This window comes from Ovis aries, chromosome X, assembly GCF_016772045.2.
Source record: "Ovis aries strain OAR_USU_Benz2616 breed Rambouillet chromosome X, ARS-UI_Ramb_v3.0, whole genome shotgun sequence".
In the NCBI taxonomy this organism is placed as follows: Eukaryota; Metazoa; Chordata; class Mammalia; order Artiodactyla; family Bovidae; genus Ovis; species Ovis aries.
The window spans coordinates 11,776,763-11,792,862 of record NC_056080.1 but is presented as its reverse complement, the minus strand read 5'-3'; the positions used below and the strand labels follow the sequence as shown (position 1 = coordinate 11,792,862).

Below are 16,100 nucleotides of genomic sequence, written 5' to 3'. Positions count from 1 at the left end.
CTAAAGAATCAAAGGCTCAGTCAACAAAGAACAGGCAAGACAGCACAGAAAAATTAAAAATACACATCCTCACTTGCTGACTACTGCTCTCAGCATGTCTGCTTGAGATCTCGGGACCTGGAGGAAGTCAAGCAAGGGAGTCACGTCGGTCCGGTCACAAGGAGCTCAGGGCACTTGAACCCTCCCCCATGTGTAGGAACGTTTCCTAGCAAGGACTCAGTCTCCTCACGTTCTACACTCATTCTCTACGCTTCGTTACCTGAGAAAGCAGGATTCAACTGGGCTGGATGTCAGCAAGGGGGTTAATAAGACAACACTGGTCTAGAGTTCCCCCAAGGAGGTTAGGCAATCTTTAACTCAGGTCAAATTTCTCAATGAAAGGTCAGAGCTTTAAGGGGATTCTGAAGGCGAAGTTAATTGTAGCTTCAGGGTTTCAGGGAGATGGCAGCATTGTTTCTTGAAACTTTTTCTTTACTCATGGAAACCTACTGAAGTTAAAGGTTTCATATATATGCGCACTCTGCTCTTCACTTCATAACCCTTTTATTTACTGTTCCTCTACATTTTAAAATTTTTAATTGTGGTAAAAATGCACATGTAATTTATCATCTTAACCATTTTGACATGGATGGTTCACTAAGGACATTGACACTGTTGTGCAACCAGCTTTTGGAATGCTAGTTGTCTTGCAAAACAAACTTTGCACCTATTCAACAGCTCTCCACGTCTTTCTACCCTGCATTCCCTAGTAACCATCATTCTACTGTCTGAGTTTGACTACTTTAGATACCTCATATAAGTGGAATCATACAGTATCTGCCTTTTTGTGTCGGGCTTATTTCACACAGCATAATGCTCTCAAGGTTCATCCACATCATAGTGTCTGTCAGAATTCCCCTCCTTTCAAGGCTAGATACTATTCCACTGGATGGGTAGACCACGTGTGTTTATCCATCCATCTGCTGATGGACACTTGAATTGCTTCCACCTTTGGGCTCTTGTCAAGAATGCTGCCATGAACATGAATGCATAGATATCTTTCTGCTTTCAGTTCTGTCGGGTATTTACCCAAAAGTGGGGTTGCTGGATCATATAGGCATTCTATTTTCAATTTTTTGAGAAACTGCCATATATATATTTTTTGGAGGAGAAAGTGGCATTATTACTTTGCAAGGCAAACTGGGAACACAGCAGGCTGATCCCTCAAGAACTGTGCCTCTCTTCCATATTTTCTGCAGCATTTCAATGATGTCAAACTTTCTATTCTCCCTGTAGGACAGTCATGTTGATAGAAAGCAATTTATTGCCTTAGGAGCCTGTTGTATGTAAGCAACTGGGATATAACATTTTGAGAACTGCCATAAAAAGATGAAGTAGGCTGTGTGTCCAGTTTAGAGTTCTACACAGTTCACTGAATAAATATCTGTTATGTATCTCGTACACGATAGATGCTGAACCTAACAAGATACTCTCTGCCATAAAGGAGCTGGCAGCCCGGCAGAACACAGACAAGAAACTGGCAAATACAAGGACAGGCACCACTGCTAAGGGGCACGCGTAGGAGGGATACACAAACCAAACCTCTACTTCCAGCTGTCTGGCCGGCTCCAGTTCTTCACTGCTTTCACTCTATGCACGACATTTTGTTAGAGGGATCATCTTCTAGTAGAGATTTCAGCAAAAGGACCCCTCCTTTTCTTGCTTAAGGCCCTTCAGAAGTTCCCCTCTGCTCCCAGGATGGAGCCCAAGGTCCCTGGCCAGTAGTCAAAAGCCCCTTTCCAGCCTCCTTTGTAATCTGACTGAATCACTGGCAGGCACTTGCATCTCCCAGCTCAGTGCCTTTGCTCCACTAGCTCTCTGAGCCTGTGTGTGGTTCTCCCTCTTGCCTGCAAATCCATGTCATCTGGAGAACTTACACAGCCAAAACAAAAACACTGCCAGGGCCTCACCCCAGACAGAATGAATTTGAATCTCTGCGGGCAGGCCTGGGCACGTTGCAGCTCTCCAGGTGACTGTGATCTAAACCAGAGCCATCACCACGGCCCTGAACACACAGGCACAACTCCTCTCCCGCAGCAGGACTGGCCCAGCTCGTGGGCCTCCACCCAAAGGCAGTTCCTGAACTGCTCCTGGGCTGAATGCACACCACCTCTCCGACTTCACATTCTGCTGGAGGGAGCCTCATTAAAGTGGGAAATGTTTAAAACAAAAAACAAAGTCCTCCTGTGCGCAACTCGCCCGAAAACCTTCTCTACAAATTCCAACCAGCGATTGCAATGTTTTCAGTGTCACTGTGTGCCCAGTCCCCTGCATTCACTCCTGCACTTACCTCTTAACAGCGGAAAGCACTGCACGTGGAGTAAGTCTGTGTGCTATAGACGCTCATCTCCATCTTCACAGGTACAGGGCTACCGCCATCTTACAGAGGAGGAAACCTGTTAAGAACATCAAAGATTTGTACATTTTCTCCCCCCATGGTGCATATCACACTGAAGAGGAGAGTGAAAAAGCTGGCTTAAAACTCAACATTCAAAAAACGAAGATCATGGCATCCACTCCCATCACTTCATGGCAAATAGATGGGGAAACAATGGAAACAGTAAGAGATTTTATTTTCTTGGGCTCCAAAATCACTGCAGATGGTGACTGGAGTCATGAAATTAAAAGACGCTTGCTCCTTGGAAGAAAAGCTATGACAAACCTAAATAGTATATTAAAAAACACAGACATTACTTTGCCAACAAAGGTCTGTCTTGTCAAAGCTATGGTTTTTCCAGTAGTCATGTAGGGATGTGAGAGTTGGACCATAACGAAAGCTGAGTGCCGAAGAACTGATGCTTTTGAACTGGGGCTCTGAAGAAGATTCTTGAGAGTCCCTTGGACTGCAAGGAGATAAAAGCAGTCCAACCTAAAGGAAATCAGTCCTGAATATTCACTGGAAGGACTGATGCTGAAGCTCAAGCTCCAATACTTTGGCCACCTGATGCAAAGAACTGACTCACTGGAAAAGACCCTGATGCTGGGAAAGACTGAAGGCAGAAGGGGATGACAAAGGAGGCAATGGGTGGATGGCATCATCAATTCGATGGACGTGAGTTTGATCAAGCTCTGGGAGTTAGTGATGGACAAGGAAACCCGGTGTGCTGCAGTCCATGGGGTTGCAAAGAGTCAGACACGACTGGGCCACTGAACTGAACTGAATCACACTACATCATTTTTTCTTGTCTGCTTTCCCTACAAGACCACAGAAGAATGATGTCTGTTTCATTCTCTGATACACATCTGGCAAACACCTGGCCAGGGCTCACTATTACTCAACAAATTCTCCCCTCTCTGCTTGTGAGCATCATCCTTTGCACCAGACGGGCTTGCTTGTACCCACTGCACCTAAGCCCCTCAGGTTCTTCCATGGGAAACATACCTTATCTCAATTTTAGTTTAGAAAATCATTTCAAAATATTCTAGTTAAAAAAAACAAAACAAAACAGCACAGTGCCTCCTGTGGGCTAATCAGGACGCCAGGAGTCAAGTCATTTGGGGATAAGGAAGGACTAGAAGGTACAGTTCCCAGAAGTATGATGAGTATGTTGGAGGTGGAGGGAGAATACAACATCATAGGATTAATATGAGAATTAAAAGGGATAGTTCTTACAAAGTCCTTGGAACTATGTCACACACTAAGCCCAACTGAGGATTATATAGCAATGAAGAGGAATAATATATATTCATTATATATACAATGAGGAGATTTACATGTATCTACCATACTGACATTGTTCGAGAGCAGAGGTTCAGCAAACTTTTTCTATAAAAGGCCAGATGGTAAATACTTTAGGCTTTGTAGTCCATCCAGCTTCTGTATGGACTACTCAGTTGCACTGTTCTTGTAGCAGGAACAGCAGCCACAGACAATAAACATTGTGTTAGTGGGTGGTTCAGACCGTAAAGAATCTGCCTGTAATGTGGGAGACCCGAGTTCGATCCCTAAGTTGAGAAGATCCCCTGGAGAAGGAAATGGCAACCCACTCCAGTATTCTTGCCTAGAGAATTCCATGGACAGAAGAGCCTGGTGGGCTACAGTCCATGGGGTCCCAAAGAGTCAGATACACCAGCCACAAAAAATATATAAATGAACAGATATGGCTTTGCTACAATAAATCTCTTTTTCAAAGACAGAAAGGCTGGATTTGGTTGCAGGCAGTGCTGTCCAACAGCAGTATAGCAGCAAGCCAGACAAAGAATTTAAAAATCTCTAGTGGCCACAGAAAAAAATATAAACAGGTGAAATTAGTAATAAATCGCTTTGTCCTGTCTGACTCTTTGTGACCCCATGGACTGCAGCCTACCAGGCTCCTCCGTCCATGGAATTTTCCAGGCAAGAGTATTGGAGTGGGTTGCGATTTCCTTCTCCAGGGGATCTTCCCGACCCAGGGATCGAACCCGGGTCTCCTGCATTGCAGGCAGATGCTTTACCATCTGAGCCACCAAGGAAGCCATTTTATTTAACCCAGTGTATCCCAAACACTGCCATTTCAACAGTTTGATTGATATTAACAAATTGAGATAGTTCGTATTCTCTTTTTCGTACGAATTCTCCAAAATTCGCCATTTTACACTTAATGCACATCTCAGTTCAGACTAGGCACATTTCAGCTACTCAGCCTTATGGACCTAGTTGCTACCATACTGGACAATTCTAGAGCATATGCTAGAACCGATAATGCTGAGATACACACCTATATCCTTACTCAATACATATCAAAAACAGAGTTTATACAGTGCCCAAAATATCTGTTGAATGAATGCATACAAAACCTTGTTAGTATTAACTGATGTCACAGGTATATGCAGAAAGTGCACACATCTGTTCTAAAAGCTAACAACAGATCAAAGAGAAATTTCCAAAGTGAAAGTGAAATTGCTAAGTCATGGAGGACTAGCCTACCAGGCTCCTCCCCTCATGGGATTCTCCAGGCAAGAGTACTGGAGTGGGTTGCCTTTTCCTTCTCCCGGATCTTCATGGGATTCTCCAGGCAAGAGTACTGAAGTGGGTTGCCATTTCCTTCTCCAGGAGATCATCCTGACCCAGGGATCGAACCCGGGTCTCCTGCATTCCAGGCAAACGCTTTAACCTCTGAGCCACCAGGGAAGCGCAAAAGCTGGTAACAAATCAGCAATAACCTAGACGAGTTTAGACCTAAGATCTAAAGAAAAAATTTAAAATTCTAGTCACAACCCAGGTACACCTCTGGCTATACAGGCAGCGTCTTACTCTATGGCGAGAAATTATGCTGCCAGGAGCGTCGCAGTTTCTGAAGCGGCACAATACTGCGCTAGCGCCCTTCTGCTTTATGACGACCAATAGCAAATGTGCAGCGAGGGGAAGGGACGGGCACAAGCGCCCACTCAGGCCTGGGTTCGGGTTCCAGTGGGTGGGGTGGGGCGACAAGCAAAGTCGGCTGCACGACTTCCAAGGGTGACAGCCTGGCACCCAGCACGCAGGGAGCGGCGGCCCCGAGGGATCTACCCACGCTCGGCTGGAGCAGAGGGGAAGGCGAAAGCACGTCCGGGTCTACCGGCCCCGGCAACACTGAGAGCCTCCCCGAGCGGGGTGGGCTTCCACTGGGAACAACTGGGTCGCCTGTCTGCAGCCAAAGAGACATTGGCGAAACCTGCACAACGCTCACCGAGAAGCACGGGCGAAACCCGGAAGTCCTCGGTGTCCTCGGTGTCCTCGGTGTCCTCGGTGCCCGAGAGGGCTTCCGGTCCCAGGGCGGGACCATGGAAGCTCAACCAATCATCCCTCAGACTAGAGAACAAGGCGCGGGACTCGACGCATGCGTGCTAGGGAAGTGGCGTCTGCGCAGAGCGATCAGCCGGCGAGAGGCCGGCGAGAGGACCCCTGCGCCCGTAGACCCTGTAGCTCCCAAATTCTGGTCCTGGTCTGGAGCCGGCAATCTGCAGCCAGCCACGAATGGAAAAAAAATAAAAAGAAATAAACAAACAGCCCCACTGTTGCTTTTGAGCATCGAAGTTTGTTGAACTACCCTCTCTATTTCCCATCAAGACAGCGCTAGGCTAAATGTTGGCAACACTTCTGGCGAAAATGAATTTACTTAACGCGGTAATTAATTCAACAAGCACTTATTGCACCCCTCGCATGCATCGGTTGATATGAAAGCAGAAGACATGCATTAAGGAGCCTTGTGCATGCTGCGTGTCCCACCTGTACACATGCTTTCCCTGCCAGGATCCCATAAAGACACCCTGATCGTGGGACTAGAGAAAGTGGCAGCCTTCTTTGCTGATCCTTTACTCTAGGGTAACTTGGGGGACGGTTCAAGGAAGCAGGGGGACTGTATGATTGAGCCACATTTTAAACATTACCTAGAAGGAGGGAAGACAGGACCAAGACTAACGCTGTAATCAGTAACGCAGGAGCAGCGACTCCATCTTAAAACTTGAAGCAGTGCGGATTTATCCTAGATGTAATCTAAGAGACTAGTTTCAACAGGCTATTGTTATGAAATTGTTTCCAGCACAAGAACAAAGTGAGACACCTATTAATCTAATTTATTGAACAGTCCTGGCTCTGTGGGATATAAGTAAGAAGAAACGTTAAATTTTTTCTCACCACTGCCTTGAAACACACTCTGTTGGCTCTCTCTGCATCTTGGCTGGTCTAGGGCTGGAGCTTGAGGCTTGAGCAAATCCCACAGCTCCTTTTCCTTCCAGTTTTATTGACATATAACTGACGTGCAGCACTGTATAAGTTTGGGCTTCCCATGAGGCTCAGTTGGTAAAGAATCTGCCTGCAATGCGAGAGACCTGGGTTCGATTCCTGGGTTGGGAAGATCTCCTGAAGAAGGGAAAGGCTATCCACTGCAGTATTCTGGCTTGGAGAATTCCATGGACTGTATAGTCCATGTGGTCACAAAGTGTTGGACACGACTGAACAACTTTCACTTTCACTGTATAAGTTTAAAATGTACAGCATAATGATTTGACTTATATACATCATGAAATTATGACCACAGTATGTTTAGTGAACATCCATCATCTCATATAAAAATAAAAGGAAAAAATTGTTTTCCTTGTGATGAAAGCTCCCAGAATTTACCCTGAACAACTGTCATATTCAACATACAGTGATTGTTAATTATCTTTATCACGTTGTACATTATAGCCCTACTGCTAACTTGTAATTGGAGAAGGAAATGGCAACCCACTCCAGTGTTCTTGCCTGGAGAATCCCAGGGATGGGGGGCCTGGTGGGCTGCCGTCTATGGGGTCGCACAGAGTCGGACACGAGTGAAGCAACTTAGCAGCAGCAGCAGCAAACTTGTAACTGGAGTTTCGTGTGTTTTGACTACCTCCATCCAATTCCCCTTCCCCTTGCCTCCCCATAGGTTTTTCTAGTCACTTTCAGTATAAAGAAACAATCTTAAGTTATTAAAAAGTCCATTCTAATCAGATCTTCTATTGCTTATCCAATTCAAAGCAGCAATACTCCCTCAGTTCAGGTGTGATCTGTAACTCTGTGGACCAGCAAAGAACACCTGGATCTATTCCTTCACTATCTTCTTGTACCCTTTCTCGGCTTCCTGTGCTATTTTCTGGTCTCTCCAGGATAAGGACAGGAAGAAGGAGGGGTAAAAAGTTTTATCTGATTAATATTGTGGATTGAATTGTGCTCCGCCTCCCCCAGAAAGATATACTCACTTCCTAACACTGGAACCTATGAATGTCACCTTATTTTTTTAAAAAAGAAGGGGGGGGGGCTCTTTATAGATATAATTAAGTTATAGATCCTGAGATAAGATCATCTCGGATGACCTGGGTGGATCTAATGCTAGTGATGAGTATCTTTAGAAAAGACGAAAGAGAAGACACAGAGACAGAGGAGAAGCCATTGAAGATCAAGGTGGGCATCAGGGTGATGCACCCACAGGCCAAGAGACTCCTAGCACCACAAGAAGCAAGGAAGGATTCTCCCCAGAGGTTTTTGGAGGAGCATGGTCCTGCCAACACTTTGAGGTTGAACTTGTAGCTCCAGAACTGAGACGATAGATTTCCATTCTTTGAAGCCACCCAGTTTTTTATGGCAGCCACAGGAAACTAATTAACGATGGTGTTACCTGGTATCGGGGCACTCTGGATGCTGATATTCAAAGGCTGCCTCTTTTGTGTGCTCACTTTGGGGATATTTTTGGAGACCCCCTTGCTGGGGGGCCCCTATGCACCTATTCTCTGGTTCAGATGGTACAGTGGTTGACTACCGGCTCCTGCACTGAGTGGCATGTTGCACCCAGCCTTCTGTTGAGTCAGGCCACCTGCAGACAGGCCTCTTAGGTGAGGTCCTTCCAGAATCACCCAGCTACTGGCTTGCTATGCACTTAGCCCTTGGGAAAGTCCTAGCAGCTCTGCCCCCCTCCCCACCCCGCTGCAAGCCCTGGAACCAGAGGCTGCTCCCTCTGCCATCAGAGGTAGACTTAAGCAGCCCCTGCTAGCTCCTAACCTGTAGGGGTTTTCCAGGGAGTCAAGCACTTGTGCCCTTTCAATTCAGTTCAGGAGCATCTGTCAGCCTCTCTTGAGTGATTCTCTCAAGTTCCCCTCCACTTGCCAGAAAGGCTGGAGGAAGTTTCTAGAATTCTAACAACCATCTTCCAATTTTGCCTTCTCTTGTGCATCAGCTGAAAAGGGGTGACATACCATGGTTGGCAGATGTAGTGTTGGGCTCCCCTCTTAGCCCCATGTAGACTGTCTCTCTAGAAGAGTGCCCGGCGGGCGCTTAAACACTGAGCTCAGATCTAGGGGGAATCAAAGTCAGGAAATTCCCATTTAATATCCTCTTGCCCCAGGGGTGACCGGGGGGTCATTTCCATACCTCTTGTTCTCCCCTCCCACACCTTCTGTCCATTCTGCCCTTCGTCTGGAAGGGAAGTTCTTCTACCACAGATCTGTGGCAACAGAGTAGGAGAGAATGAAGGATCCACAAGCCGGGCTCCCATTACTTGGTGGTACATATCATTCAAGAGGCAGCGAAACAACACAGATACTACTTGGTCACTGTTGGCGGGGGAGGGCTTCACAATCCATGTAATCAGCAAAATAGAGAAAAAGTACAAAAAGAGACGGGATGAAAGGATACCAACTCAAATAATGCCGCATGTCTATTCAGCTGACTCCTGCGTTGCTGTTAACAAGTTCGAGCTGAAGCCCACCCCCTGGGACGTCACTCTGTCAATGACTTGTTACCATGAGGAATGCATCTACCTGTGATGTGGACTATTCTATGAGAGTCCCCACTGCATTTGGTTCTCAGGGTTTTCTTTCAAAAGGGTGTCGCTTTGTAAGAGCATTTCATCAGAGGAGCAGCATGCGTCTGACTCTTTGTGACTATAGCCCACCAGGCTCCTCTGTCCATGGGATTCTCCAGGCAGGAATGCTGGAGTGGGTTGCCATGCCCTCCTTCAGGGGATCTTCCCAAACCCAGGGATCGAACCCAGGTCTCCTGCATTGTAGGCGGATTCCTTACCATCTGAGCCACCAGGGAAGCCCAAGAAGTAAGCAGTGAACTAAAATCCATTGACGTATGCTGCTTCCTTGGTCTTTCGTGCGTGTAGCCCACAGCCTGAAGGCTTACTGTCCCAGACTCACCACTGTACACAGCATCCTCAGACCCCCGTTCCCCACATAACCAGGGCGTGCTGCCAGAAGCGACCATTCATCAGGAACGACAATATGAAGGAGAACCATGCTCATCCCAGGTCTTCTGAGTCTTCAGCGGGAGATGCATTTGCCCAGAAGTGCACCATTCTGATTTATGGTGCCCAAGAGAAGCAGTTTTTCCATTTCAGCCTCACTTTCCCCCCATAACAACCTACCATACTGTAGTTGCTATGTCATTTGGTGCATACAACAGTATTTATGTTGTTATTCATTTCAAACCTGACCCAAACACCACCTAGGTTTCTAGCTGCTGAAGACGATGAAGGTGTTCACCTCCTTGTCGTGACAAGAATAAATCACTTAGCTTGCTATGTTGCTTCGGACAATTACATGTACTCAATGCCAGCTTTTATGTGACGGCGTTCATGTGGTGGACTCAGACAGGTTTCGCAACCCAGCTTTCATCCCACCTTCTGAACAGCCATCAGGTGCCCTGCTCTGCCCTAGCCAGGGGGCAGCTACATGATCCAAGGTGGCCTGATCACACACCTCTCCCTGGAAAGTGACTTTTGTGGAACAATGGGGAGAGTAACTTGGTAAGAGATCAGTCCAGCAGATGGTGGCTTCCTGATCAACAGTGGCTTTTTCCCATCCACTTCTAGCCCTGGAGCTTATTTCCAAGGCTGGGTTGCTGGGCTTTCCATCCTCCTACACGCTCGTCTTTCCTTACTGTAACTTCCCTTTGCTGTAGGTTAGCAGAGGTCTGTTTTCTGTTGCTGGCTACCAGCAAACACTGACTGAGCCTCCATCTTAATGCAGCTGTGTGATGTGAATCATCAGAGGAGAATCCCTGATCTTACACAGTGCTGAAAGTGCCTTCTTCCCTGTTCCTTGGTATTAAGGCAGTAGAAGCTGCTATCATAAAACAGTAAATATTATTTGGGCTTCCTTGGTGGCTTGGTGGTAAAGAATCTGCCTGCCAATGCAGGACCCGGAGGTTCGATCCCTGGGTCGTCAGGAAGACCTCCTGGAGAAGGCAATGGCAACCCACCCCAGTATTCCTGCCTCAGAAATCCCATGGACAGAGGAGCCTAGCGGCCTACAGTCCACGGGATCACAAAAGAGTCAGACACGACTCAGTGATTAAACAACAACAACAATTACTTAGTGAGGTTACAGTTCCAGCTCTTTATTCCTTAAGCCTGAGTTTTCTTTCTTTTTTTTTTTAAGGGCTGTTTCCTTTTCATTTGTCAGAGATCAACAGAATGGGACAGAGGACAAGTCAACAGGGTGAACAGGGAGAGAATGAGAGGCCTGCAAGCTTGGATATTCAAGAGCTCAGGGGTGAGTGACTAGAAGGTTCTGGGTATCCAGAAAGAAGCATGAGTTCACAAAACACTAGGGAGAGGAGAAATGGGATGAAGAGGAAGCAAGAGACCCTGAAGACAGCCCTCTTTGCTGTCTGCTTGTTGGCAGCCACGCACGTGCACGGAAGCTGCCACAAGAGGGCACTGCGGGAACTCTGAGAGAGGGGCTGGAAACCAAGGGAGCCAAGTGCCAACTGTCCTTTTCAGTGGGGGAGCTGTGGGACCCCAGCTCAAATTCAGGAGGAAAACCATTTTAAAAGGATAGTGACAGGGAGAACAAAGGGGGATGTGGAAACTTTTCTCAGTGTCCAGAGAGACCAACAAATGTGGCAGAGATCGGGGTTCCACCACCCGAACAGCGGGAAAGAAGGCCCTTAGGCCTGAACCCCTGGGCCTGTTGAACCCACTCCTTAGGATTCCAATGCTGGGATTTCCCTGGTGGCCCAGTGGTTAAGACTCCGTGCTTCCATAGCAAGGGACCCAAGTTCCATCCCTGATTAGGGAGCTAAGATCTCATATGCTGTGTAGCGTGGCCAAGAAGAGCTGGGGGCGGGTTCCAAAGCCATTTATCTCCAGGCCAAAGTCCCTGGGTATCCTGGATGGCAAGCTAGGGGACATCCCCAAGGTCAAAGTCATTAGTGGCTGGATTATGCATGAGTCTGTGGAACTGCAGTCACAACCTGCCTGTATTGAGAGATGAACTCATGTCCCAAGTCAGCAGGCCCCAAGTCATACTGATGAGGTTCATCTTAAAGAGGGGTAACACTTTCACTTAAGTGAAGCAATGACCATCCCCAAAAGTCCCCCTGTGTTCCTTCCTAGCACCCTCTCCAAGGGTAAACACAATGCCAACTTCGCCACCCTAGATTCATTGCATCTGATCTCAAAACTTATATAAGTGTGTGTTGGGGGGAACATATATATGGAACCATACATTATCTACTTTGGGATTTTTTTGTTTGTTTACTTTTCAGGTGTGCTACGTGGCTTGTAGGATCATATTTCCCAACCAGGGATTGAACCCAGGCCCTCGGCAATGACAGCAAGTTCAACCACTGGACCACCAGGGAATTCCCAGGCTTCTTTTGATCAGTGCCATATTTCAGAAATTCATCAGTGTTCCTGTAAGTAGTATTAGTTTGTTCATTCTCATTTCTTGCTAGTATTTCCCTGAATAAATATACTAGTTTATTTATCCTTTCTACTCAAAAGGGACATGATGAATATTTGAGTTGTGGAGGGATTGGGTGCAGGAGGAGAAGGAGACGACCGAGGATGAGATGGCTGGATGGCATCACTGACTCAATGAATGTGAGTTTGAATGAACTCCAGGAGTTGGTGATGGACAGGGAGGCCTGGTGTGCTGTGATTCATGGGGTCCCAAAGAGTCGGACACGACTGAGTGACTGAACTGAACTGAACTGAACTGAGTGTGACTATTATAAACAGTGCCATGATGTGTTTCTATGGAGTATATACCTAGGAGTGGAGTCCTGGGTTGGTAAGATGTGCTGTTTTTGATGATAAATGACGTGTGACCATAAATTGGCATATCAAGTCTTCTGTACGATTTTTGTACTGAAAAAGGCACTTCCAAATGTGTTTTGAGCAACATTGCCAGTGAAATAGATATATAGGCTCTCAAAGAAATTACTGAGAAGGAAAGAGTAATTAGTTCTCACCTAATTGCACTGAATCCGCCACCCATCATGGTCTAGAAAGTGGCGAGACCATGGGTGGGAGAAAGCATAACAAACAAAACCACGACCTAGAAATGGAGAACGATTTCTATAACATCCCCAAACCGACTAGAGACATACACAGGACAAGTTTCGGTCAAAAATAGGTGGATGTAACCTTCCCATTCTAAACCCACTTTGGGGAGCCCTCCTCAGCTCCAGGAGGGCTCTCACCACCCCACAACTGCCTTTCAGATAAAAGCCGATTTGCAAATTGTTGTACAGAGTTTTTCCACGTGTGTGCTAAGGATGGACTCTTTAGGAAGCAGGCTAGGATATTTAAAGATGTAAGAGTTCCCCAGAGGTCATAAATAACTAGTCCAATCTACAACTCCATTTTCCACGGGAAGAAAGAACCCCTATCTGTACACATTTACAAATTCCTAAATTGCTAGCTGCTTTGCTGTTCCCTGGCCACACAGAATGAAGCGGCCTCCATGTAGCAGCAGGATAAGGCTTTGAGTGGAGATTGGACTTACAGGTGGAATCTAAAAAGATGATACAAATGAACTTATTTACAAGACAGAAACAGACTCACAGACTTTGAAAACAAACTTACGGTTACCAAAGGGGAAAGGTGAGGGGGAGGGATAAATGAGGAGTTTGGGATTAACATATACACATTTATATAAAATAGATAATCAACAAGGACCTGCTGTATAGTGCCGGGAACTCTACTCAATATTCTGTAATAACTTATACGGGAAAAGAATCTGAAAAAGAATGGATATATGTGCATGTTTAACTAAGCCACTGTGCTGTACATCAGAAATACAATATTGTAAATCACCTCTACCCCAATGTAAAATACAAATAAAATTACAAAAAATAAAAAATATCTGATAGTTCTCTCTCAGAATATAGAATGCTTTTACTTTATGTCTGTTTATTTGGCAGAAACTAACTCACCTGATTTCTTCCGGTCTGATTGGAAAAAGATTTAAACATTGGTCCTGGAAAAGTAAGTTCCAGAAAGCAGTAGTATCAAAGGTGAGAATGTTAGCTGCCAAGTTCTAAACTTCTCAGGAGTCCACACTGCTACCCAGCTTTTCCCACTGCCATCCCCTCCCCCAACTGACTATTGCAAGGTCCTAAGAGGCTGCTGTCGGGAGGCCAGTCTCCATGGGTCTCGTGTGTTTCTGCCCGTTTTCCGTACAAAGGCGTTGGCAGCTTTTGTTCTGTGCTGTCTTATCAAGGATGGTGGTAGGGCACACAGCCTGGGAGAATAGAGATAGTATCTTATTTCTCGAGAGCAGATTTCTTTCCTGACAAAGCCAACAAAACAGTGTCCTTCTAGGGCAAAGTTTGGGCAGGTGGGCTAGTGGTCCTCTTAGAAGTCTGGGGCTTTCCTTAACTCAGGACTCCTCAGCTGGGACACAAACTCACCCTGTACCTGGCATCCCTCTGGACACGCCTCTTTGTCACCCGCCCCCCGGGAGACGCGGGGTGGGGAGTAAGGGGCAGTGGACTGACTGAGGCCCATGCTACCTGTTGTCCCATGAGAAATAGAGTCTCTCTCTGACCCAGGAGGCTTGTCTTTTCTACTGACACCTAATAAAACTGTGACAGGTCAACTTATTAGCTTTGCAAGTAGGGCTATGGTTCTTGACATCTGAAAACATCTTCAGGCAAAAGTATTCCAGAGTCATCCCACGAGTATTCTGTGCCTGAGGAAAAAAGAAGAGCACCGAAAATATAGACTACATCAGGCCACGCTAGAGATCAGTGCAGTCTTCAGGAGGCATCAAGTGCCAGAGCTGAAGGGGTCATTCAGTACTCCTCCTTGGTTGGGAGAGGAGCAGGTGTGATGGGGAAGGGGCAGAAATGGTGGGAGTTAGTGTCCAGAGGAGGGAGCCTATAACGGCGATGGGAGGAGGGAGTGGGAGAGGATGAATGACCAGGGGAGTTCCATGTTGAGCAGTGGCCAGGGTCCACAGGTGTGGGAGTCGTGGCTGGAATATTTGACCTTAGTTTCGCCAAAGGAATCCAATGGGATTCTGTGCTGCTGCAGGCTAGAGATCCATGACTAGAGGCTGTGGACCTGAATTCAAAACAAGATATTGGTGTTTAAGGTCCAAGAAGTTAGTCCCAAAGACTGTGGTCTTGCAGCGGACATGGCAGGGCAGCCCTCTGGGGCTCAGGAAGAATGGTCGCCTGACATCGGATTGTGTTTTGTTTGAAATCCTAGATAGGCCAAGAGAGGATTTCTTTCTGTCTCATGTAACGTCAAGCGGTGGCCAGTGCGGGACAGGGTAGACATGCCGCCATGTCGTCAGGAGCCCGGCTTTCCTCCAGCTGTGTGCTCCACCATGGGCTGTGGCCCTTGCCCTCGTGGCCACAAGGCAGCTCCCAGAGCTCCTGCCTTCACAATCACATTGCAGGCAGGAAGGAGGGAGGGAAATGGCACAAGGAGCTGCCCACTGAGAGCCTTCTTTAACGATCCTTCCTGGAAGCCTCACCAATGACTTCAGTGAGCCCCCCATCTGTAGGAGAGGTTGGGAAGCACAGCCTGTTAGTTGAACACATTGCAGTCCCCCCATGTATATTTATACATGGTCATACTGGTAAGGAAAAAGGTGAGAAAGGATATTGGGTAGGCAACTAGAAGTCTCTGCTACAGATACTAGAGAAACGTGCAATATTACTACATTCAATTTAAATCAGCTTCATACTGATTTTCTCCCTACAGGTAACGTAATTGCAGGCCTCCCGATTTATTTCAGTTTAACATCTCTTCCTATAACATGGATTACTGGGGCACTGACTGGCCTTCACTGCACAGTCTCCTCTCTTCCTTTACTCTAAGCCGTAACTGTGCTCTCAAATTTCCCTGGTCACGGAGGAGACACGGTGGGGGAGGTCTTCTTCAGGTTCTAGCAGAGTCATGTAATAGCAATCACTAGTGTTAGTCAACCTCTGCCGTGTAACAAACCACCCCACATTTGCATTTTCGCACCTTAACACAACCATTTTATAATATTATCTCTTACAATTCTGTGGGCTGATTTCACTGAGCCAGGCAGTTCTTCATCTGCTCTCACTAGAAACATTGTTTTGGGGGTTTCTATAACTAGTACTTATCCTAACAGATAGAGCCACAGTCCTGTGTCGACTTTCTATGGGAAAAGGACTTCACAGTAAACGAAGACAATGTGTTTTTTCCCACCATCTTATAAGGTCCATTTAAACCCTTTGTACTCCTTCTTGTCTTTTTTTTTCTTTTAAATGATCCTTCTTATTTAAAAGAAAAAGACAAAGAAGAAGGATTACTATGACTTTCAATATAAAAAAACTCTAAGAAAAAGGCTACAAATTTTAAGGA

General features: G+C 46.4%; 2 protein-coding genes across 10 annotated transcripts in view; both read right to left on the bottom strand.

The window, feature by feature from the left end:
• Positions 1-5,748, bottom strand: part of LOC101111868 (transcription elongation factor A N-terminal and central domain-containing protein) — a 58,272-nt gene extending 52,524 nt beyond the window's left edge. For 4 of the 5 annotated variants that reach the window (XM_060408233.1, XM_060408232.1, XM_060408229.1 and 1 more), the window contains exons 1-2: positions 5,688-5,748; positions 2,330-2,435 (exon numbers count right to left, since the gene is read on the bottom strand). The gene's annotated coding sequence lies outside the window, so the exon portion shown is untranslated. Of the gene's footprint in view, positions 1-2,329; positions 2,436-4,945 lie in introns of all 5 variants that reach the window. The other variant, XM_060408230.1, reaches the window with a different exon arrangement.
• RAB9A (RAB9A, member RAS oncogene family) overlaps positions 1-5,748 on the bottom strand; it is a 58,272-nt gene extending 52,524 nt beyond the window's left edge. For all 5 annotated transcript variants that reach the window (XM_060407211.1, XM_060407212.1, XM_060407213.1 and 2 more), the window contains exons 1-2: positions 5,688-5,748; positions 2,330-2,435 (exon numbers count right to left, since the gene is read on the bottom strand). The gene's annotated coding sequence lies outside the window, so the exon portion shown is untranslated. The remainder of the gene's footprint in view (positions 1-2,329; positions 2,436-5,687) is intronic.
• Positions 5,749-16,100: the final 10,352 nt, after the last annotated feature.